Raw genomic sequence first — 23,360 nt, 5'->3', positions numbered from 1 at the left:
CATTCCTGCCTGAACCCAGAGCACAACCTTCCTCAAAAGCACCTGACTGCCTCTCAGGCAGCCCCTAAGTAAGAACAGTTCAAGTAAACGCCTACAATGTTAAAATTTAAAAATCACAGACATCTGAGTTCCTTCTAGCTATTTCCAAACACAACTGCACATGGCTGCAGTTGGCAGTGACAGGTATAATTTTCAAACACTGCTTGCCAGTGTTTTTCACCTGGCCCATTAGAAACCTGACATCCCACATGTGATGCAGCCACAGGAATGGCAGCTGCACCACACAGGCAAAAGGGAGGTGCCACTGGCAACTCGAAGCCGGGAGGAAGGGCAAGGCCAGCAAACAAGAAAAAACAAACAAGTTAATTAGAACACCTCAGCCAAAATCCCACAGGGGGTTTGGGATGCTCAGGTCCCACTCATCTGCAGAAGGGACTGTGAAGTAAGAAGCTCAGGAGAGTCCTTCCCATGTCATTCCTGTTCACTTACCTTGACTCTCCCTCTCAACCCCTCCTTTCCACTGCTTAACTCCAGCATTTCTGCTGTTCTTGCTTTCTCAAGTTCTAACAGCTCCAAGAGCTCATCATGCTTAAATTCAAACACTAAGATTTCTTCAAAAGTTCAAATGAAAACTAAAACACAGAGACTACTTCTTCCATTGCATGTGACTTTTCAAACAAAAAAGTCACTGTTCCCTTCCCAAATCATCAGTGAATTCAAAATATTTCCTTATTTATCTCATTCTCATCTTGATCTCCAGTCAGATCTAGACTGATCTAGTTTTTGATAACAGCTGCACTGAGAATAGAGAAGCAAACATGCTCTCTACTGCCTTGGAACACAAAATACAACCCTACTGTCAGGCTGTTAATGATAGCAACGACAAAAGGAAAGCTCTGTCAAGAAAATTACCATACTGTGTATCAGAACAGAGGGTCAGATACTGGGACAGGAGGAGCCAGAATTTTTGTCAGCTTTAAATTTAGTTATATTTGTGATACATAAACTGCCTGGTGCTTCAGACTGCTGAGACACTGCAAAGGCACAGACAGTATGAAACTGACAAAGAACTTAAATGTTCCAGAGCATGTGAATAAAACCTATCACTTCAGCTGCTGTAGCTGCTTTTGCACCCTGCACTGCCTGGATTCCATGAGAAAATGATCATTTTGAAGCTCATGACTGAAATGATAATCACATCTGGGAAGGCAGGAAAATGTACTTAAATGTATTTATAAAGACCTACCCAAAGATATATTTATTAACAGAAGCCAGTGTCAGGTGACTGTTCCCCTGCTCTGTTTCTGTACCCAGTGTGATTCCAGCCTGGCTGTGCCTCACAGGAGCAGCCACGTGGTTCTCTCAGAGCAGCTGAGAAAGGCACAACCCTCATTTGCTGCCCAGGTGAGACTGCAGCCAGCAGCCACCTGTGGCTGCCCCATCTGAACTGGAGAAGTCCTTACAGAGGAACATGGAAAAGTGTCAGGAGGTGGGTTGGGAGCAGCCTCTGTCCTCATTTCCCACGATCTAACAGTGATTTTTGGCTAAATACTGAGATGCAAACGCTATCCTTGTCCCATTTGCCGTTGGAGGAGACACAACTGTTCTGGACTTTGTTTAAATGAAGTGCAAGGAGAGAAACAAAGCCTTGGAGAAGAGGTCAGCATTTTTCTAGTGGCAGCTATACCTTCAAGAGATCACGGGAATATCTCTTCCACACCCGAACCTTGAAAAATAACAAAATATTTCACGTTTACTTCAAGCCTTTCAGAAGATTTTTTTTTCTTTCCACAGGCATTTTCCGAATCATGTTTAAGAGTAACATGGTTTTCCTTGGGTCCCAGGGCTGGATGTGGTTTGGCGAGTGGGAACAAATCAGGAATGAAGATCCCGGGGAAGGGGAGGGACATTCCGGGGAAAAGGGATGCACAACCCGAGCACCGGCGGCGGACGAGGGAGCACGCGGAGCGCGGGTCCGGCCAGACGCAGAGCCCTCCCCCGGAACTGCAGGGCCGCTGGGGACCGCGGCTCGTTGCCGGGGCTGCCGGAGGGACCGGGACACGCCGCAGCCGGAGGCTGGGCCAGACACCGGGGCCGGACCGCGGGGTGATCCCGATTCCGCAGCCGCCACTGAGGTGGAGAAGCCTCCCCGGCACGAGGGGAAACCGGGGCCTTGAGGAGTGGGGCCCGCCGTGCAGGGCGAGGTTTCGGTCGGGCCGGGAAGTGCCGGAGCCGGATGGGGCCGGGTACCGACAGTCACGGAAGATACTCACTCATAGCCGATACCGGAACTCAGTTGGTATCAGTACTCGGTACCGGAACTGTCTGGCCGACTGGCTGGCTGGCTGGCTGGCTCCCCCGCCGCCGGTGCTCAGTGCCAGGACTCCCTGAGTGCCGGCGAACCGCGCCGGCCGCGCCGGGACCCGCCGAGCAGGAAGTGGCGGTGGCCAGGCCCCGCCGTCCGGCCACGTGCTTCCGGCCCCGCCCTGCGCCTCGCGCAGAGGCCACGCCCACTGGGGCACGCCCATAGCCCCGCCCATGTCCCCGCGGCCTGGGCGCGCTGTGGGGCCCGGCTTTGGGGAGAATTTACCCAAAATCGGGTGCGCGGGGACGGGGCTTGCCAGAGTCTCGCCAGCCTCTCCACCAAGGAGTGTGGTCTGCGCCCTGCCCGGCAGCACAGTCCTGTGAGAGGATCGCGTCTCCGTGTGCGGAGCGGCCGGAGCCACCGCGGGTAGCGTAATCCGAGAGGAGACGGGGTGGGAAAGGATCCTAAAGTTCATCCAGTCCCCCTTGGCATGGACTGGGACAGCTGCCACTAGACCGGGTTGCTTCAAGCCCAGTCCAGTCTTGGGCATTTTCAGGGATCCAGGGGCAGCCCCAGCTGCTCTGGGCACCCTGTGCCAGGGCCTGCCAGGTGGGGAGGAATTTCTCCCTAATATCCCATCTAATTCTGCCCTCTGCCAGTGAGAATCCCTTCCGCTTGTTCTGTCACTCCAACCCCCGTCAGAAGTCACTCTCCCGTTCTTTGGAGCCCCTGTGGACGTCAGAAAGGGCTTTAAAATCTGCCCAGAGCCTTCTTTTTTCCAGCTGGACATCCCCAGCTTTATCGGTCCACCTCCATGTCAGAGATGCTGCAGCCCTGAGGCCCTCACAAGGCTCTGTGGCTGAACATGCAGGCCCACACGTGTGTGCTTACACGCAGGACGAGGCCCTGCTCTCCTCGCTGGGCTCTTCTGTCCAGCGGCTGTTCCTGCCCGCTGTCCCCAGCAGCACTTTACAGACACACCCGCACCCAGCAGGCCCAGCCTCAGCTGAGAGCTTGCACAAATCCCACAGGATTCACCTTTCTGATGCTAGGCCCCACAGCTCTGCCCCACTTGCTGAGCAGCACGGTGGTATAGTTGGTGCTGATTGCACGTGCTGGTGTGTGCCTGTTTATCACGGACACACTGCCTCTCTCCAGGTGCTCCACACACAGATCCCCTGACCAGGGCTCCAGCTTCTCTGGCGAGCTCCAGGACCTCCACATACAAGGATGTACCCAGAGCAGAGAGGAGCTGTCGCCCATGTAAACAGACATCTTGTTTAATACTGCCAAAAGGGGTGCATGTGGTGTGCTTCTGCTTCTGTGAGTGCAACAGGCAGGCTGACCTGCAGCACTGTATTTGTTCTGGTTTAGGGCAAATCTGGGAGAAAACCTCCAATGGGGCCCTCCCCAGGAAGCAAATCCAGGTGGCCCCTTTCTCCCACCCCCCAACCGGTTTGGGAAGAGATTTCTCTGAGAGGAGTGGAAAAAACCTGTTTATTTCACAGGCACAGCACTACTCAGCACAAGAATGAACGATATCAAATTACAAAACCTCTCGCCCTTCAGCAGAGATGACAAACCTCAGAGGGTCTCTTTCCTGGGGGTGTTGGCTCTGTTATCAGTCCCTCTGGCGCTGGAAAATGCCGCTGCCCAGGCTGGGCTCCCGGTAGTCCACGGGTGCAAGCTCCCGGTGCTCCCCCGAGTCCCCAGTCCAGAGCAGGTTCGATTCGTTTCAGAAAAAGGGAAAGAAAACAGTCCAGGAAGACCTCTCTGCTCCGGCTAGCTGGAAAGCCAAGGTGATCTGTGTCTTGTTGTCTGTCTGTGCTGTAGTCAAAACTCCCGATGCGGGGGGAGCAAGTGCAGTCTGATAACAGACTTGGTGCTTCTTTTCCACTCACTTTTGCTCTTAGATGAAGCTTTAAGAATACAAAACCTGTGTCTGGGCTAGGTGGACGAATGGGATACAATTTAACATCACAATCACCCCAGGACAAGCAGGTAGCAGCAGGGAGTCAGGCAGAGCCCCCGAGGGGCAGGAGAGGCACACGGGGATGAGTGAGAAGATGCAGGGAGTTGGGTAAGATTCCAGCTGTGTGTGCTGCTTTAGGGACAGTGCTGTGCCTGGTTGCCCTGTAGCCACAGAGCTGCCCCTCCATGCTGCCCCACTGCACTGAGGATATCAGGGATGCCTGTGCAGACAGACACACCTGTGCTGCCACATCCAGTGAGCCCAGAGCTTTCATTTCCCATCTCATTTTTTACAGGCCTTTCAGACTTTGGGGGTTTCCTTGATGCAGTGCTAGTACTCTATTTCCAACATTACTGGTATATTATTATGACCTGTGATTTGCCTCTGCGAACGCTAGCACAGGCAGGTATGTGTGGGCTGCAAAACTGCCTCTTGAAAGGCAGAATAATGTGTTTCTCTGATCCTTCTGGCTCTAGGTCTGGGAAGAAGTGAACAAAACCAGCTCACAAATAGGAAGGTGTTATCTTCTGACAGAGAGCAAGTGGAACCTGACATAGCTGTGACACCTGGTACTAGCCTTCTTTGCTCTGATCTTATCATGGCACCTTTCAAAACAAAAATGTTTTAAATGCTTTAAATGGATGTTATGAAACCTAGTCAAATATATCAGATAATTGTTGTAAAACATATGCTGTTAAGATGATTAAAAGATGAGCTGGATGTTATGAAACCTAGTCAAATATATCAGATAATTGTTGTAAAACATATGCTGTTAAGATGATTAAAAGATGAGCTGGAACTGCAGAACATTATGCAACTGTCAGGACCCCTGGAACTCTGCCTGTGTCTGACCTCAGTTTCCCAAATTAGTGACCCTGACCCCTCTCTGCAGGCTGCCATCCTGCCACTGCCTTGGCTTGTCCCCTTCACCAGGGAGGTTCCTGGAGATGGGACAGTCCTCTCCTGGCTGGGGTGGTGGGGTGGACAGTGGTCACCGGGCCCTGCCCCACCAGCCCTCACTGTGCAGCTACTGAAATGGTGTAAAATACATGTTTGGAGAAAGACCTCAGGTCAGGTACATTTCCCCAGAGCATTTCCAGGAAATATAGTTCTCTATTTATAGAAACAGAAGGAGAAAGATTAGAGCATTTGGATTTTCCACTGACTACGGTTGTTTTACACTTGCAAGAACCCATTCTTACTGGATTTGCCCCTGAAAGGAAGTTCTTTTGGTTGGCATCATAGCAAAAAGTCAGCAACTGCCTCTAAGCCATCCATTGCCAGTCACCTGAACTAAGGGACTCTCTCCCACATTGCCCCAGGGCCACCACAGCTCAGGGGACATCATTCACCCTGGATGGGAATGGCACAGCTCCAGTCTGGCCGTGCTGCAGGGCACTTTGCTGCTGCAGAGAAGCGGACAGATGTGCCTGCATTTGATTCTGCAGGACTCAGGCCTGATCCTCAGGCCCTGGCACTTTCACCCTTGCACCCCTTTGTCACTCAAGCTAGTTGAGTCTGGCTGCTGCCTTTGCTTCTAAGCACTGTTTCTTGGTAGGAGTGACAAGCTTCACCTGCTGCACACCTGAGCCCAGCCCAAACTGTCCCCCACCTCGCCTGAACATGCTATCTTTGGTGAGCCAGTGATTCACTCATGATGGGAGAGAAGCTTGGCACAGATCCTGAGGTCCTGGTGCTCACATGTAGCCAGGAGATGAGGTGGTATCACTCCTTTGGCACCCCATTGTGAGTGCTGAACAGCATCCCTGGCTGTGCTTAGCTTAGCTGAGGGGCTTCACTTGCTTCCCGGAGAATGCCTCCTCTTCCTGCGCAGCTCTCAGCTTTCTGAGCTGTCCAGGGTGGCAGGAGGCATCTTCCTGAAGCCCAGAACCGGCTCGCAAGGCTGCAGGGAGCAGTTGGCTTGAGAGCAACTTTCTCTGCTGCTGACTGGGCACTGTGCTGGGAGCTGGAATTCTCTCCCGACCCAGGGGCTGAGCCTGCGGCAGGGCTCGCTCGGCAGCGGGCCGCCGGCTCCCCGGGGAGGGGTGCGGGGGGTCTGCTGCCCGCTGCCATTCGCTCGGACCCAGCAGAAGCCCTGTCAGTGCAGCGACCCGAGCATCCATCGTGCACGCCCGTCCCTTCGGCGGCCGCCTGCCCCGCGCTCGGACGGCGAACCAGCGGCTCAAAGCCGGCCGGAGCCTGCGGGAAATCCCCTGCGTGCTGCAGGGACAGGCGGCTTTGCAGCAGCCCCAAATGCTGGGGGACAGCGCCTTCCAGATGGCGGGAGACGGGTGCAGACCGTCGTTCTTTCCACCAAAACCTGTAGGTGCTCAGAGAAAGGGAGGGAGAGGGCCATTTCCCGGGGATGTCACCTGTCAGCTGGCGGCCCAGGTGCCGGCAGGTGGCACCCCAGAATGCGCCGCCTTTCTGCCAGCCCCATGCTGCTCGCCGGAGCATCTTCAGCCTCCGCTCGCCTCCCAGCGTGAGAGGACCCTCGCTGGCTCTGACGCTGGCACCAACAGCCATCAGAAAGGACCCCGAAATTATGTTTTCCATTTGATTATTTCCAAAGCGTTTTTCTAAACGCTGAAGGAAACGGCAGAAAAGAGCTCTGAGGGTAACGATACAAAAACCACTCAGAATGTGCCTCAGCAGTATTTCACATGAATAAAGTTTCCGTGTCAGGGCTGTTGCACCTCTAACTTTGCTAGACACCAACGCTATGAGATGAAAAGGCTCATGAGAGATGCAGCTTCACCTGGCATTTCTGGGAGAATACCCAGCTGGAAGGTGACACCCTGTCCAAGAGTGTTGCTGAGGAAAATCTCAGGACACTTGGCCGTGGTGGAAACACTGGGTGATGTTTCTTCCATTGTGAAGCAGCCTGAGGATGTGATTGAAAAATATAGTCATGCAAGGAGGTTAATTAAATCTATTTGGACAAAGATCTTCTTTTTAAGAGCCGAATTTTGCAGTCTTGCCAAAGACTTTTTTTTTACCTGGACTCGTGAAGTCAAGTGAGCTGTACTTGCTTCTGGTCAGCTGTGCCCAGGGGAGTTTCCTTTGACCTGCACAGACTGTTTCCTGACAATCATATTGCTTTCACCTAGAAGATGCAACTGATGGTTTGTTTTTTTTTTTTTTTTTTTTGTGTTGTGTGTCTGAGTATATGAACTCCCTTTTCTTCTGTCCCGATCCAGTAAAAGGGATAAACTTTTAGGTGATGAACCTCAGTCATCCTCCTTGAAGCTCAAAGATGGACCTGCTCCATTCTACCAGGCAGGAACAGGCAGTACTCTCTGCACTGGCCTCATATGGAACCAATACTGGAGAGATGGCAGCTTGAAGAGGGCTGAAACTGTTCAGGAAATGCTAGGTAAGAAGGCAGGGAGAGGCAGGGCAGAGATGGGCCATGAGATGAGGAACAGCTGAACCAGGACAGGGAAGAGGTGGCTGACATTTGCCTCTGCAGATAACATTTTCCCACCTTGCCTCCCATTTCATCATCAGCAAACTGCCTTGCTTGTGTCACAGGAATGGCACTTTAAATGGACTTTACAGTGAAATGGCTTGAAAATCATCAGTGTGGAACCCTGGCAGACCTCAGGTGCTGTGCCCTGAGAGTGTCTCCCTTCAGCATAGTGTGGAAGTGATGTGCAGGTCCCAAAGCCACTGGGTCTGGGCACAGACTATCGGGACATCAGCCACCACACGGTGTTTGGACCTGTGCAACCTCTGGAGCCACAGCCCATCACCATCCTCAGCTGTCTGCAGCAGGAACAGGAGCACTTCAGAAGTTAATTAAATTCCCACCCCCCACCTGATCCACTCCTCCTCCTCCCAGTGCTCCACTTTGCTCCTTCAAACCGAGCAGCGGGAGAGAGGAGGGAGTGTAATTATTTAGCTCCTTGGAGCCAGCTCTACAGTGCTTCAAAGCTTGTTAATTACAGTTTCAGCTGTGTGAGTCAATGGAGGACCAGAAGAGCATGTGGGGAGTGGGGGGCATGGGTTGAGGGAGGGAAAGGGCTCTGTGAAGTCAAAGCCACCAAAGCTGACAGCCAGGTGAAACTGGGCAGAGGGCCAAAGGCACAGGCATATAGGAACCTGGGAAAGAGCCACAGGGAGTGGGAGGCAGCTGGAACACGGAGGGAGGTGGAGAAGAGGGGGTAAAGATGGAACTGTGTAGGGGAGTAGCAGGGAGTGTCTGCAGAGGGTGACAGGGACACAGATTAGGCACCAAGGGATGTTGTGCACTGGTGTCACAGCAGTGTGTGCTTTGTGCCCACCTGTCTTCTCTGGCAGAGCAAGTAACTACCCAGGCACTGGATCAAAGTACTGACAGTGCCACTGGCATGGTGGCTCGAGGACAGAATTAATTTTACAACATATTGACCCTTGTCAGAGAAAATGTTTCCTTGCCTCAATCACTTTAATTTTCTCACTAAATGAGCAAAATAATTGCAACAGTGTTCTGCCTCTCTCCCAATTCCATTAGATAAGAATCCCCAGCATTTTAAGGGCAAAACCTATAACATCACTCCTCTGATGAGGAGGTAATTGTCCTGCACTCCTCTCACTCCTGAGGCAGCCTCTGCTAGAGAACAACACTTCTGCTGTCATTCCTGGGTTGAGGGTCCTGGAATTAAGGGGAGAAGCTACTCTTCTGAACAGCCACAATTTCTGAAAATAAGTTATTTAAAAGAGGGTGGTGGTGGTGGTAAGAGTGTTCAGATCCTCCATGGGAAACCATTTGGGGCTTATCTGCAGTTTCTGAAATGAATTTATGTGTATTTCATCTTTGACAGAAGCAAAAGGACATTTCAAAGCCAGAGAAGACTCTGTGCTTGAAGACTTGATGCTGCACTGCCAATAGTTCTTAGCTTTGACTTCATGATCTCGATTTTCTTTTTGGCAGGGCCCAGTCTCTGTTTCTCTCTTTTGCTGGAAAATTTCCCTCAAGGAGACACCAGTGATGGCCCAAGAGACAATGTGTGAATGCTTTGCATTATGTAATGCTTTGACATTTGGCATTCCCATGGCATTTTCCCCATTATCCCCCATCAATGCGAAATAAGCTGTCAGAGCATGAAATTGGTACTTTTACATATTCTTAATGTACATATGTCAGTCTGAAAGCCATGCACAAGCATTATGATTAAATTCTCTATTTTATCCTTTCACTTATGCATGGATCTGTTTGGAAGACTTCATTCCTTTTGGGGGGTTATTGGGAAAAGGCACAACCTTAAAAAGTAATAATCCTGCTTAGTAGCACTATCAGAAGGTGAGAGATAAGTTTAAGACGTTGTGTACTGAATGTAGTATAGACATATAAATCCAGAGCAATAGTGTTCAATTTTTAGCACCTGTGTTCTTGGCATGGCAGCAGAAAGGGAACAACAGGTACCAGATGCATAGAGGGAATATAATCAGTGACCCACTTTCTGGTGCCAAATGCATCAACATGTTCCAAATCAAATCTGCTCAGAGTTTACAAGTTTGTTATTCTGTGTTAATTAAAATGTAAGAATGGCAGTGCCTTATGGGAGGGTGATTATGCCTAAACATAATGTACATAGAGAGAGAAGAAGGGCATGACAGAGGATCCACCCAGGACTCCAGATTGCTTGATTTTGTTGGTTTGATCACAAATACAAAAGGAAGAGGAGGAAAGTCACCTGCCTGAAGGTAAATCAGCTGCTCCATCCTCTGGTCTCAAGGGTTTGCACTGCAGAAGCAGCAAGTATTGGTGCTACGTGAGACCAGTATGGTGGAGAGCCCACAGTGGGGAGCTCCCAACAACAGGATGAGTAAAGTGCAGAGCATGCTGATCTGGTCTCATAGCTGTCCCCTCTGTGAGCAGAGGATTATTTAGACAGTTCTTGACGTCCCTTGCACCTGAATTGTCCTGTGTTCCCACTCTCTGGTAGGTAGAAGGTTGGAGCAGGAGGATGTTGGCTTCTGCATGATAAACCTTTCTGCTGGAGTTCTGAGTTTGTCCAAACAATCCTTCAGGCTTGTGGAGGTGTGTTGCAGTCAGCAACCTCAGGATCTCGTCCAGGGAAGCCGCAGGATTCTGGGGACCAGCATGAAACACCAACGAGACGGGCTCCCAGTTCATGAAACCATTTATTCAGCACGGGAACAAAGTCAGGTCCAGAACAGAGAGCCCCGAACAGAGGCACAGCAGGGGTTTTTGGGGGACAGAACCCCTGAGCATCTCCACCCTTGAGGGTGGAGTTCAGGGTCAGGGACCAGTAGAAGCACAGCAAGGGAGAACCCCCCAGGGACTCAAACCCGATCAGAGCACCTGGGCCACCCTTCACAAGGGGTTTGGGGTGGGACAATGGAACCCTTTGTCTCCCTGAGGCACACTGCCACAGAGGTGTATCCTGGCTCTCTGCTCACCATGCCTGCAAGTGTGGCAAGAGTTCATGAGCATCAGCAGGGCAACATGCAGCACCCCAGATCTCTAGTTTGCAGTCAAACCAGGAGAGAGGCCAAAAGTCTGATTTCTCTTGATGTAAACCCCAAACAAGCCCATGGACTATTTTTAGCTGTATTTCCCTGAACACTGAGTTGTGCAACTGTGTCATTAGTCCTTGCTTGCTCCTCCTCCCTGCCTTGCTTTCCACCCTACCAGAAGCTTGTGGTGTACAAGCCACCAGCTCCAGCCAGGTGCCACCAAACAGCTGGTGACAGTGCATGCAACTGCTGCAAGGGCTAGCCACATGGCCACTGCAGGGGCTTTAGTTCATGGGCTCTGACATTGCCTGAAGTCACCACACAAAACCTGTTGCAGTCAGTGGAAAGTCTGCTGTGATCTCTTGTGCTGACACACAAGCGCTTTCACTGTGGGATGTTCACCACTCCCAGGTGCATATCACCTTCCATAGCTCACCTGTTCATTTGGAAGGTGATGGAACATTTTTCACTTCCTGTAGGAAATTCTGAACCCTAAATCTCTGAAATTAAGGCTTGAGCAGGGGCTTCCAAGAGAAGTCTTGTGGAAACATAAAGAGGAGTTGTCCCAAGAAAGTCACTTTTTCCCTCAGAATGAGAATTCTGCTCAGCTTCTGGCCTGAACATCAGTCTGACTGGGTAATGCAGCAACCAGTTTTCCAGCTGGACAACTTCCATCAGGTCTGCAGGGCTCACTGGGCTGCACCCATCTACAGAGTCCTTTGAGCAGGTACTGTGCCTTTTTGGGTAGCAAAGAGAGCATCAAGAGCAGAGAAGGATGATCTGCATGCAGTACCTCTGTTCTGCTGCTAAAGACAGTCTCATACAAAGTCTATAAGTAAGTCTCTGCTGGGAAATGAACCAAAGCCAAGTAATTCCAGTGATGCTTAGACAATGCCCTGGGGCTGTGGCACAGTCACTGTGTTGCTCATTTTGTCCAGGAAACAACAGGCAGGACAGCCTTTCACTGTAAGCATGAGAGACAGCGATCCACTATTCAACCACGGGCTACCCTGCAGTGCACTCCACAAGGCTGCAGGTCTCCTTCACCAGAAAAAGACATAGACATGAGCATATATTATTTTTTCTGCAAAAGAACAATGGTCTGGACCTTATGCATGCAGAGATCTGTCACTTCCAGGACCCTGGGGCCTTGTGACCCAAGGGGTTGTGGATCCAACTACAAATATGTGCATTGTCAGGAACAGGCCAGCAGGGGACAAAGTAATCTGGCAGTGATGGTAAAAGGCTATCCTGAGCTGGGAGACAACTTCCATTTACTGCAGAAAATGTTTGTTTTTCTAAACAGGGCCATGAAGTTAATCCTCATAAGGAGAAATCTAAGTCCTGTGCTACTCTCTGCAGGATTTCTCCTACTTCATTAAACTCTGACATCTCAAAGGGCAAATCCACATTGTCATGTGCCACTTGTGCTTGAATAAAATGTGTGTATCAGTGCTTAATACAAGCTTATTTTTCCTTCTTATTTTGCAAGTGTAATTGCATAGTAAATCGAGCCACAGGCTTTTATTTACTTGTTAGCATTAAGAGTGTGTCAGGTCATATGTAAACAAGGGTATTAGCACAGATCTGGAGCAGAGTCAGTCTGTGCCAGCTGGAGACATGGTGCCTGTCTCTCCAGTTACTGGGAAGGTTTGAGGCAATGGGAAGAAGTGATGACTTTAGGCTGGTAAATACCCTCGCTAGCAAACACAGCTGTTGGATATTCCTGTCTGGTTATTTTACAACCAAGATTTTGGTATTTTCTAACATTGCTTTTCCTACAAGTTTTCTGTCTCAGATGATGAAATTTTAAGTGCTTGCAGAACAAATTTTCCAGGATGCCCTGGAGCACAGCTCCCTGATGTGAGGTGTGGAGAGGTGTGCACAGACAACCTGACACATGTGGCACCTTTCAGTCTTTGGTGAGAAAGGGACTGTTCCTGCTGGGTGCCTGTGGAAGAGATTTCTGCTTCAGACTGACTTAGCCTTGGCCCAAAATGCTCTGAATGCTGGGTCATGCTCTGCCTGCTGCACTGAGAAGCTCCCTCTGTCAAATTTCTTCTCTCCAAGAAGGTGCTTATAGTTAGTGTTCTCAATCTCTTGGACAACTCAGGCAGGCCATGCAGCCTGGGCCCACAAAGTTTCCAGCCCTGTACACCCCGTGTGGCTCCTCCCTGGGTGCCTTCCCCTGACCCCAGTGTGGCCTGGGCAGGAGGAGAGGGGTGGAACGGGACCGTGGAGGTGACACAGAACCAGAGCAAGCCCTCTGCTTCCACGGCACTGCCCATTGCTCCCTCCTCCCTCTGCAGTACTCGAGGTGTCTGCATGGTCCCAGCGCTCGATTCTCCCCTCTTCCCCTTGCTGTGGATGTCCTGCTCGGAGAGGGTCTGGGCTGCCAGCCCCAGGGTCACTCTGCCTGTGTCTCAGCTTTGTTTCTCATCCTCAAGGGATTCACCGAGCTCTTTAACTGCCTCTCTTCCAGGGATTTACAATTGTTCACGTTGATCTCACTTTGGGAGGAACATCAGCAGAGATTTTACCCTGCTTTTTCACAAATCTGGGACAATATCATCAATCCATCTGCTGGAATGAATGCCAGAGGTCACACTCCTGGTAAGTGTAGGTCTACTTTTTGTAGTCTAGATTATCTGTCTTTGGTGCATGAGATTTTCTAATTAAATCCAGCCCAACTAGTTTTCCAGCTTACCCCATAGTTGCTTCTGCAGCAAGGTGAGCCCCTGTTCTGTTTCCTGAACCCCACAGCGTCCCTTGGCTTGGCACCGGGAGCTGTCAGTGTGGGAGGCCAGACCCTGCCCAGCCCTGCCAGCCCTGGTGTCAGCAGCTCTGCCAGGAGCTGGCAGAAAGCAGAGCAGTGCTGATGGGGGGGCTGAGGGTGGGCTCTGCCAGAAGACTGGATCAGGCAGCACCTGGGGAGTGAAACATACTCTGCTCAGGCTGGTGATGTAAACCCTATGCCCAAATCCATGCAGCTCCAGAACCAGCTCCCAGCGCTGTGTTTCTTCTTGGTGGTCTTTGCAGTGCTTGTGCATGGGAAGAAGATCCCAGCAGAGGCTGCTCTTCTTGCTCCAAGGATGGGTAGACCAGAAGAGTGATGCTGGGAGCTCAGGACGGCAAAGTGAGCTCTCAGGTTCTCCTCTCTCCTGATACCATTCTGTGGATGTTGAGGACTAACAACCCCAGGGGCTTTGTGGTCTGCACCCCCAGGTGGAACAGCAACTTGGACAGAGACACCTGGACAAACCCACTTGTCTCTGGTATGTCACAACCATGAGGCATGTGAAGCCTCACCCCTGCAGCACCCTGAAGAGCTTGGTCACTGTTCCCCATGGCATTTGTGAAGCTATGGCTGATCTGAAGGGCCTTCAGGGGCAGCTGGCTGGGGACAGGGCCAGGCCCCAGGTGTCTCCTGCAAGGCTTGCAGTAAGGAAGGGTAACACACACTGTGCAGCCAGTGCAGGGGGAAAACTACCAGAAGCAACCCAAGCTGAGCTGCCTGTGTGACAGCTGGAGCTGTCACAGTGTCACAACTGTGCCAGCACTTGTTAGGACAGATACAGCAACATTAGCTACAGGGCCACCACACATCCCACCACCTCTTCCTTCACTTCTCCCTTCTGGAGCACAAACACAAAAGGAATTGTGTGATTAACAGCGTCCAATTAGCTTAAACCTGGCTTCATTGCTCCCGCCTTATTCTGTGCAGGTGCCTTCCAGGAGAACTCCTGCCCATCACTGCAGACCTGTGGGAGGGAATGTCCATGGTGGCACGTCTAGGCACCACTGTTTGGGCACAGTCTCTGGCACTTGTCACCGGACATCTCTGGATTCACAGTGTCTATGCTGATTTCAAACCAAAAAGCTGGCATGCAAGTGTGTTTGCTGGGCAGAGAGGAGTCTTTTGAGGTGATGATGCATCCACATGAGAGCTGCTCTGTGAGGTGTCTGCTTGTGTCTACCTTGGGGTACTTGGTTTCTGCCATTGAAGCTGGAGAAGCACATCCCTGGGGACACTGCAGGAGCAGAACAGCGTGTCTCCTGTGGAAGGACACACGAAGCCTAGGCAAAGCAGGCTCAGGGCAGCACATCGCTGGGGAGGCAAAGCTCTCTGCCCTTCTCCAGGCAATGGGAAGCCAGCCCGTGATGGCTGCTGCTCTGGCAGGAGGCACTGGGGCCACAGGGCTGCCACCACTCCTGAGCTGCTGAGAAACAGGGTGGTAGAGATGTCTGCCAGTACAGGAATGTCATGATCATGATGATGTATGTGGAACAATTTTCAAACGTTGCATTTTGAGCTAATTCCATTGCAAACATAAGTAGTAGATAACTAGCTCAACATCCTCTTGAGCGTCCAGTTAGGCTGCTATTTATTTCAGCAATGGAATTAGCAAAATTGCTGATCTCTTCAAGGTGACCAAGCCAGTCTAGCTATTGCACACAATAGGAGCAGGGTAGTCCAGAAAAGCACAGGACACTTCATAGCAAGAGGGTTTCATTTGGCAGTGCTGGAGCAAGGTGAGGGCAGGACTTCTCTCTGCTAGGTGCTATTTAGGGTCTTTTTCGACCTAAACGGTTCTATGAGTCTAGGAGAAGGTGGAGGAAGCAAATAGGGTATTGGTTTAGTTGAATTCCCCACACATCGCAGACAAGAAATGTCTCTGAAAGCCTCTTAGGCTGCTCCTGTGGTGGAGAGACAGACTAGTTTCTTGTCAGTGGGCAGACAGGCTGCACTATGTGCTCAGAATATCACAGTCCCATGTTTAGAGAAGGATCTAAATTCTCTCGGCTGCTGAGCCTTGCTTCCTTCCCTGGGAGGCCAAAGCCTAGGCTAAAGGGTTCAGACCAGGCTGACAGCCTTAGGAAGCCAGCACATAGCCGGGGTGGTGAGAGGTAGGAGGTGGAATATAAGATGCTGCTCAGTGTATGAGAATTTGAGGATTTGAACAGCCAGTGGTCTAATGTCCACACATCATACAGGAACCAGCAGTTCACAGCGTCCTCAAGCATATACAGCTTTCTGTGGGGAAAGGTAGATATGTCACCTATCATAGCATGGGGGAGTCCCTGAGCCAAAAAAAAAGTGAAGTTCTCATGGCAAAAATGGTCAAAGCAGTGTTCTGAAACATTATTGTGAAAAATCATTGTCTTAGGATTCCACCAGTGATTGTGAGGAGTTGGGCTTTGCTGAGCCTTATCGGTCCCTTCCAACTTAGGATATTCTATGATTCTGTGATTGTTATATCATTAAGAAATGATTAGTTCTAATCAAAGCTTTTCCTAAAACAGACAAGCAAACAGAATCCCAAAAAGGTAAACCTTAGTCTGTATCATATACACAATGTGGAAAATTTCAGCCCAGACTCTTAAAATCTCATGAAGGTGTCAGCAGCTGAAGGTGTTGTGGGAAGTGCTGGCCATACAGTTGGGCAGTGAACCTTGAGTCACCTATAATTAGGCGAGGAAACAAGTGTTCCGGAAACTATACAAATAAGTTATTAATAGCTGCTTCGTTTTCACTGCTCTCCATCTGTCAGTTTGGGCTGGACTGTCCTTGGAGCTGTGCTGGGGATGCTCTGGCACGAAGGCTGGCCTCACTTTGGCCCATTTGCCCTGGGAAGAGGTCCGGGCTTCGCCTGGCCATAGGGGGCTTCATTTGTGCAGGAAGTTTAGAGCAGCTGCTGGCCCACATCGCAGCAGGCAGAGCTCAGCTCCTTGGCTGTGAAAGGCAGCACAGACCAGAGGCTCCTTCGCTGCTGGAGGGTGTCTGCAGTGCCAGGACATAAATACTCTGGGAAAATTACTCACGCCTGTGTTTTGCAGCAGCGTGTCTGTCACCGTGTTACAGAAGTGTCTGAGGGATGTGAGCCTAAGTGGGAGTCTTGGAAAAAGGGCTGTTAGGACAAATCCTGGAGGTTTAGTTTCAGACAGGCACTGCAGGGTAGTGGAACACTGGCTCTTCCATGAATATCCATTTCTAGAAAAAAACACAAATCTCCCTAGTGTTTGTCCTGCTTAGTTGGAATTCACTGGATTCGGCTACTGTTTCAATTTTTACTGAAAGGAAAGCAAATTCCCCAGTTTGATTGACAAAAAGAAGCTACTTTGAGAGATGCATGTTGTATCGGCAGATATTTTAAAATAAAGCATTTAAGAATTAGTTTGAAATCATGCCATGCTGGGTGTCAGCTTTCTCTCCATGGGGAGTTCACACAGAGCAGCCTCCTATTTAGCATACTGTCTGTTGAATCACCCTATAGCTTCCAGGATGTTTTCTGAGGTATTTAGATTTATTTCAGTGTTTACAATGTATTTGTTGTTCATTAAACATATTTACCCAGGCTAACCCAACATGAAAGAAATTATCTTGTTTACAGTGGAACTTTGACAAAAATCATGCAGGAAAGATAGACAAACACACATAAACTTGGATTGCTGAGTGGAACATTGATTTGCTGCCACTTCCAATTTTTCTCATTAGAACTTATTTTATTTGAACATAACTCAGTACCCCATGTAAATGTGAAGTTGTTAATCTTATTACTATACAGAAAACAAATTAATTATTATGCATGATATTGGAAATGGGTTGTTAGGTTGGCATTGGGAAAATTAGAAAAATACACTCATTACTTCAAATGATATCTGATATACATGTACAACTCTGTTTTTAAAACTATTTGCAATATTCAGATAGCAAATACAGCAAGTAGAAAAGTCCTTATATTTTTTTCTGTGTGGTTTCAAAATTTCAGGCCTCCATCCTCAAGGTTGGATTAAAGACTGAAATACACAGAACTTTGTATTTTAAAACGCTGGTATTGAACCAGAGAAAATGAAGTTGTTAGATTGAATTTCATCCAGCTGCAAGGCTGGATTCACTGTGTTCATACAATTAATTAGTATGAGAGTCAGGTGGCTTACCTGTACAGGACAAGGAAATGCATTTCAGGTCTGCCATCTCACCATGACTGCTTCTTAAGAATGCTTTGATAGGTGGAGAAAGCCTGCTAGTGGTATTCTTTTGGAAAAGAAACCAAAACCAGCCCACAATATTAGGAGCAGGAGAAGGAATGTGTTTGTGAGGTGTCTTTATTGGCAAAGCCTGCACAGCTGCTAGAGTGCCAGGAAGCCAGGCTGGGGCCAAGACATCTTGTTCCTTACAAAGGACCTTTGTAAGTCAGCGTGGATTTGAGGAGGGTTGGGGGGAAAGAGGGGACAAGCTGTCCCACTTGTATTCTGTCTCTCTGGAGCACCTAAGGTCCTTGCTGTTGAGGCAATGATAAAGCACAAGGTGGGTCTGCTCCCCTCACCTTGACTCAGGCAGTGCCAGCCTGGGGCTGACTGATGCAGGGGACAGGCAGAGACAGGCTGGGCTCGCTCTGCCCTCTAGGATGCCTATGCTCCTTCCTGAAGTCCCTAGTCATGGCAGTCATCAAAACTCCTGCCATGCCTAAGTGTTACTCCGGTGGATAAGGCAGTAGAAAGAAACCTCATCAGTCAGAGCTGTCGGGTCGCCAGGCACGGGATGTGAGTGTAGTTAGCAAAAGTCAGTTTTTCCTTTTAACATGGAGCCCCCTTACTTACTGTGAGCTTTTCATGTCCAGAAGCTGCCACTTGAATATTTTCCTCTACAGCCCTGCCCATGTGAAATGTGTTGCTCTCTCTGAAGAGGGCTGGCCGCCTGAGGAGCCTCACAGGAGCCAAGGTGGCAGGGCTTTCAGCAAAAAGTGTGGCAAAATCTGAGACAAAAGGGTGAAGTAATGGCAGTGGAAGATTTCTGATCTTTACCTTGCTCATCACCCTTTCCCTCCACCCCAAATGCCCACCAGCACCCTCTTCCATGTTAAAGCCTTTTTTTCCAGACTGAACGCATTATTCTCCTTGTAATTTCCCTCACTGTCCATCTGGTACAACCAGACTTCCCTTCTCAGGCTGAGATACACTGAGGCACACTTTTGAAGAGTGCCACTGTGGTAGCTTGTCCGTTGAACTCTCTGCTGGATCAGGCAGTGATACAGAGAGATGGGAAAGCACCCACTGATCACCCATACAAAGCTGCTGTGCACACACCCAGCTGGACTCACAGACCTCCTGGCCAGACCAGAACACCTTCCTTCGCCAAGGTGACAAGTTCCACCTCTCCTGTGGTGTGGGTGCAGTTTGGACTGTGGTTTCTATGTGTGATTTCTTTGGAAACTCCTACAGGCAGGGAGGCAAAGACAGAAAGGCAGCCCTATCAAAAAACAAGATCTTTGTCACGTTTGGAGTTTCCAGAAGGGTCTTCCAGCTGGGCAACTGCCATTGTCCTTTGGGAAACAAGTGTTTAATGACATCCCCTGGGCCTTGCTGCAAAACTTCTGAAAAACTTCCCCCAAATTGGTCGCAATACTCAAAATAATGCATACCCCACAGGGCAAGAAATAGAGACAGAACTAAAATAGCAGCACTAATGAGCGAAGTAAATATCAGAGCAGAGCTGTAAAAGCAGTGAGGAAATTCCCCTAAAGAATGTTTTGTTCCGCTTTAGTGATGCTAAATACGAGAGTTTATCTTCACAGTCTCTCTTATGCCATGAGGCTGCCATGAGCCACGCGGAGAGGAGCATACCTGGGCATTTTTCGGACACTGTTTCATCCCTGGAGCCACAGTTCAAGCAAATCTCTGAGACTGAGAAAGGGAGGTGGTGGAAATTGAGTCCTCCAGTCTGAGCAGCTGAGTGGGCAGTGATACAGCACTCTTTGGTGGGGAGTGATCTTAAGAACCATCCAGTTCTGCACTCTGCCGTGGGCAGGGACACCTTCCATTACACCTGGTTGCCCCAACCTGGCCTTGAAAACTTCGAGGGATGAGGCAGCCAGGGCTGCTCTGGGCACCCTGTGACGAGGCCTCACCACCCTCCCACGGGAAAATTCCTTCCCAATATCCCATCTAGCCCTGCTCTCTGGCAGTGGGAAGCCATTCCCCCTTGTCCTCTTATATCACACCCTTGTCTAAAGTGCCTCTCCAGATCTGTTCAATATTCTTTCCTGCAGAACATATCATGAAGCAAATGGCTTTTCATGGTAGTTATAGCTATATATTGAGCAAACAGGGTAAGCATTATCAAACCACTCCTTTTTAATTTTCTTCTTATTGATTTCAAAATTTGCCTAAAAAAGAGCTTCAATTACAAGACAACATTTTTATATTTCACACTTGGTAATTTTCATAGAGCTGTATAATTGGAGGTAAGCAGAATCTGGTGTTAATGAAATAGATTTCTGCATTGTTCTTAAAGTCCCCAGCTAATGACCATTTACAGTGTGATGAGAAAGAGCAGAGCTCTTTGTCAACTGCTCCAAACACAGCCCGCACCCCTGCAGAATCAGAGTGAATGCAAATAAAGAAAGAGAAATTTCACCAAAAATACCTAAGGAGAGGAGAACAACAATCTTGTGCGGTAATTATTCTCAAAGGAGTGCAAGAACTGAAAACACCCTGACCTGTTGCTGTCTGTAGCGGAGCCAATAGGAGTGACTCACACCCTGCACAGCCTGCATCCACCATCATCCTGCGGGCCCTTTGCAGGACAAACTCCACCGAAAAATTCCATGTGGAATTCCATGCACACGTTGTTCCCATGCTTGTATGTGGGGTGTGGGGGAACAAATGCTTTATGTTCCACGGGAGGGGTGGAGCTCCCAGCTTTGCAAGTAACGAAGGTGAAGAGATGAGAGATGCCAAGACACAGCAGGATTTGGGCCCTCTGGAAACTGTTGCTGCCACTTTGGACATTCTTCAAGGCCCAGTGGATTGAAATAGTACCCAGAAGCATTTCCAGGGGAAGAAAGTGCTTGGTTTCATTGCATGACAATGTATGAGAGGGTAATAGCTTTGGAACAGGTGAGAGAAATGCTGCGGAAGCAAAAAGGGACAGTTAATTCTTGACATGAAAAGGCAAGAAAACTTCCCAAACTGTTAAAGTAAATCACTCATAAGGTGCTCATAAGGTACAAGTAATAAGTGCCTCTTATTATTTTTCTTTTTCTTTTTATTTTTTTTTCCCCCATTGAGTAACAGGTACTCTTCTGACCCTGGTGAGCAGAGCAATGCCCTGCTGAGCAGTGGTGGGCAAGCAGCACAAGCAGCAGAGTTCAACAGGGTGGGAGAGCACCAGCAAGGAGGACAGGTCTGGCCTAGACTGTGAGTACCCTGACTGAATGCAAAACACAAGATACAGTCCTCAGAAACATGCTGATGCTGAGCAGAGGTGGTGTTGCTGTGGAAGAGGTTTCCAGGCTGGCACTGACCAGTACTGTGGGTGCTGTGTCCAGCTCTGGGCCCCTCCGTTTAGGAAAGACATGGGGGTTGGGGTACGTCCAGAGAAGAGCAGCAAGTCTGGTGAGGGGCTTGGAGCACGGGTGAGGAAGGGCTGAGGGAGCTGGGGGTGTTTATCTGGAGAAAAGGAGGCTCAGCACAGACCTCATCTCTCTCTTCAGCTCCCTGAAGGGTGGCTGTAGGCAGCTGGGGGTCGGGCTCTTTGTCCTGGCAGCCGCCGACAGCACGAGAGGAGCCAGCCTCGAGCTGCACCAGGGGAAGCTCAGGTTGGACACCAGGAAAGAATTCTTCACTGACAGAGGGACTGGGCACTGGGATGGGCTGCCCAGGGAGGTGCTGGAGTCACCATCCCTGGAGGGGTTTATAAAAAGACTGGACGTGGCACTGAGTGCCATGGTCTGGTTGTTAGGGCTGGGTTGAACTCGATGATCTCAAAGGTCTTTTCCAACCTGGCTCATTCTGTGATGCTGTGGCCAGACAGTGTGGAGTCACCCAAATGACGTAATTCACAGAGCCTGTAATTCACTAGGCCTGCCCCTCTGTCATGATTTGGCCATCTCCCCTTTGTCAGGACCATTCTAGCTGCGTCTGAGGATGGTGTGCTAATGGAAAGCCTGAGCACCAGAACCAGAATATGAGACCTCTATGCATGCCTGCCTGTTATTTGCTCCTTCCTGGCATCTGAGTGAGCCCAGCTGCAGGTGCTGTGTGGGAAATCCCCTGGCTGCCCCTGAGAGCTGCTCTGCCTCAGCTCTGCACAACGTGTTGCTGATGTCACACATCCCTTCCCAGGCATCCCTGCACCACCTTTCTGGTCCTGGTCCCCAGCCACAGGATCCCACAGGATTCCAGCCACATGCCCCTTCCAGCAGGATCTGTGCTCATGGGACAGTTCAGGGACACATCACACAGGACAGGCTCCTGTCTAAGGGACATTTGCTTGTCCACAGTAGTGAGATGAACATCCCAGTTGCTTCTGATCCACATTATGAAAATCTAGCAAAATGCTGTTAGGAAGTCTTTGCTGCCCCAATCCCTTATCATAACACCTATTTTAGAAATTAATCTGGCACTGCAGGGTGTACAACCCTCCTCCCACCTCTGATGCAGCCCAAATCCTCCTCAGACCGTGTGTCTAGTGAGGTTTCTACCCAGGGCTGCTGTGAATGAGAAATCTCCTGTAGGCTGTAGGGCTAATAGGGCTGTAGCAGTGCAGCCTGGGGGTTGAAAATGTACAAATATTTTTATCCCTCTTTCATGTACCTCTTTGAATATCTGCTGTGGACATCTAGCAGTTGATGCACAAAGGCCCTGCTGACTAGCATGATTAAATGCATGTTTACACATCCTTGCACCAACAGGCACGTTTCCTAAAACCATGGATGGAAACCTTTCTTTAAGCCACTGAGAGGTGATGGTTAAAACACCTATCTAAAGCAGCTCATATGAGGTTTGTGGTAAATTCTCAAATGGAAATTTGAAAATTCTTTGGAAGCAAAATATGCTAGGATAAAAAATCCTTTGGCAGCTAGGATTTACAGTGGCATCTATTTGTGTGTGTGGCAGCATGTCAACAAAGAGATGTGCTTACTTAACAATCAGCCTCTGGTTAACTAAGGAGGATCAGAACAATATTGTACCGTGTTTCTGTAGGCATTAAAACACTTGATCTGGAAAGATTCTGGACCATTTTGTACTCTGATGCTACCCAGTTTCTGATCATCTTCATTTTTTTGATTAGAGTTAATTATGCGTTTAGAGACTGTGACCCATCATCCTTTTTTACAATCAGTAGAGGAATATCAGTTTAACAACAGGAAGCCTGATCTAGGAAAGGTAACAGCTAATGCACTGAATATGTCTGCTTTTGAGCTCTGAGAATGCCTTAGATTCTTTAACATCCTGTCTTCTGCTTGCTTTCTTCTGCTAGACTTGTATGTCTAGCAATGGACTCACTTAATACACTGTATTTTCTTCTTAGTAGGCAATTTTTGGAAACAGACTATTCAGTAATTTAAATTTGTGTCTTCCAATCTAACTCTTCTCCCAACAATTCTCGAAAGAAATCAATTTGACCTTTTCCTACGTTTTAATAGCAGCAAACACGAAAGTTACAGCACAAGATGAACTTGAGGTGAAATATTTGTTCTTAAGTTACTCAAAGACACCGGAAAAACGAGCATTGTGTAGTGAAGTCGACTATTTCCAGCTACAGCCCCCCATGGAAAAACCCAAACCCAACTAATTCTTGGTTTGTTTACTTTGCACCCTAGCCAAAATGGG

The 23,360-nt window shown here is 49.3% G+C and overlaps 1 protein-coding gene and 2 long non-coding RNA genes across 3 annotated transcripts in view; 2 read left to right on the top strand and 1 right to left on the bottom strand.

Moving 5' to 3' along the window:
- ZCCHC7 (zinc finger CCHC-type containing 7) overlaps positions 1-2,506 on the bottom strand; it is an 86,845-nt gene extending 84,339 nt beyond the window's left edge. Inside the window, exon 1 of the mRNA XM_086867133.1 lies at positions 2,274-2,506. The gene's annotated coding sequence lies outside the window, so the exon portion shown is untranslated. The remainder of the gene's footprint in view (positions 1-2,273) is intronic.
- A 100-nt stretch (positions 2,507-2,606) lies between these two features.
- On the top strand, positions 2,607-4,887 carry LOC111941626 (uncharacterized). The gene is made up of 3 exons (XR_015280146.1): positions 2,607-2,731; positions 3,464-3,568; positions 4,754-4,887. It is a non-coding gene; the product is annotated as an uncharacterized LOC111941626 (long non-coding RNA).
- Positions 4,888-8,140: 3,253 nt separating this feature from the next.
- LOC147647955 (uncharacterized) lies at positions 8,141-17,481 on the top strand. Its single transcript, XR_015280147.1, has 3 exons — positions 8,141-8,237; positions 13,225-13,355; positions 13,782-17,481. It is a non-coding gene; the product is annotated as an uncharacterized LOC147647955 (long non-coding RNA).
- The last annotated feature ends 5,879 nt before the right edge of the window (positions 17,482-23,360 follow it).

The sequence above is a fragment of the Cyanistes caeruleus genome, chromosome Z (genome assembly GCF_971803275.1).
Source record: "Cyanistes caeruleus chromosome Z, bCyaCae1.hap1.1, whole genome shotgun sequence".
Taxonomy (NCBI): Eukaryota; Metazoa; Chordata; class Aves; order Passeriformes; family Paridae; genus Cyanistes; species Cyanistes caeruleus.
This window is presented reverse-complemented; position numbering and strand designations above follow the sequence as displayed.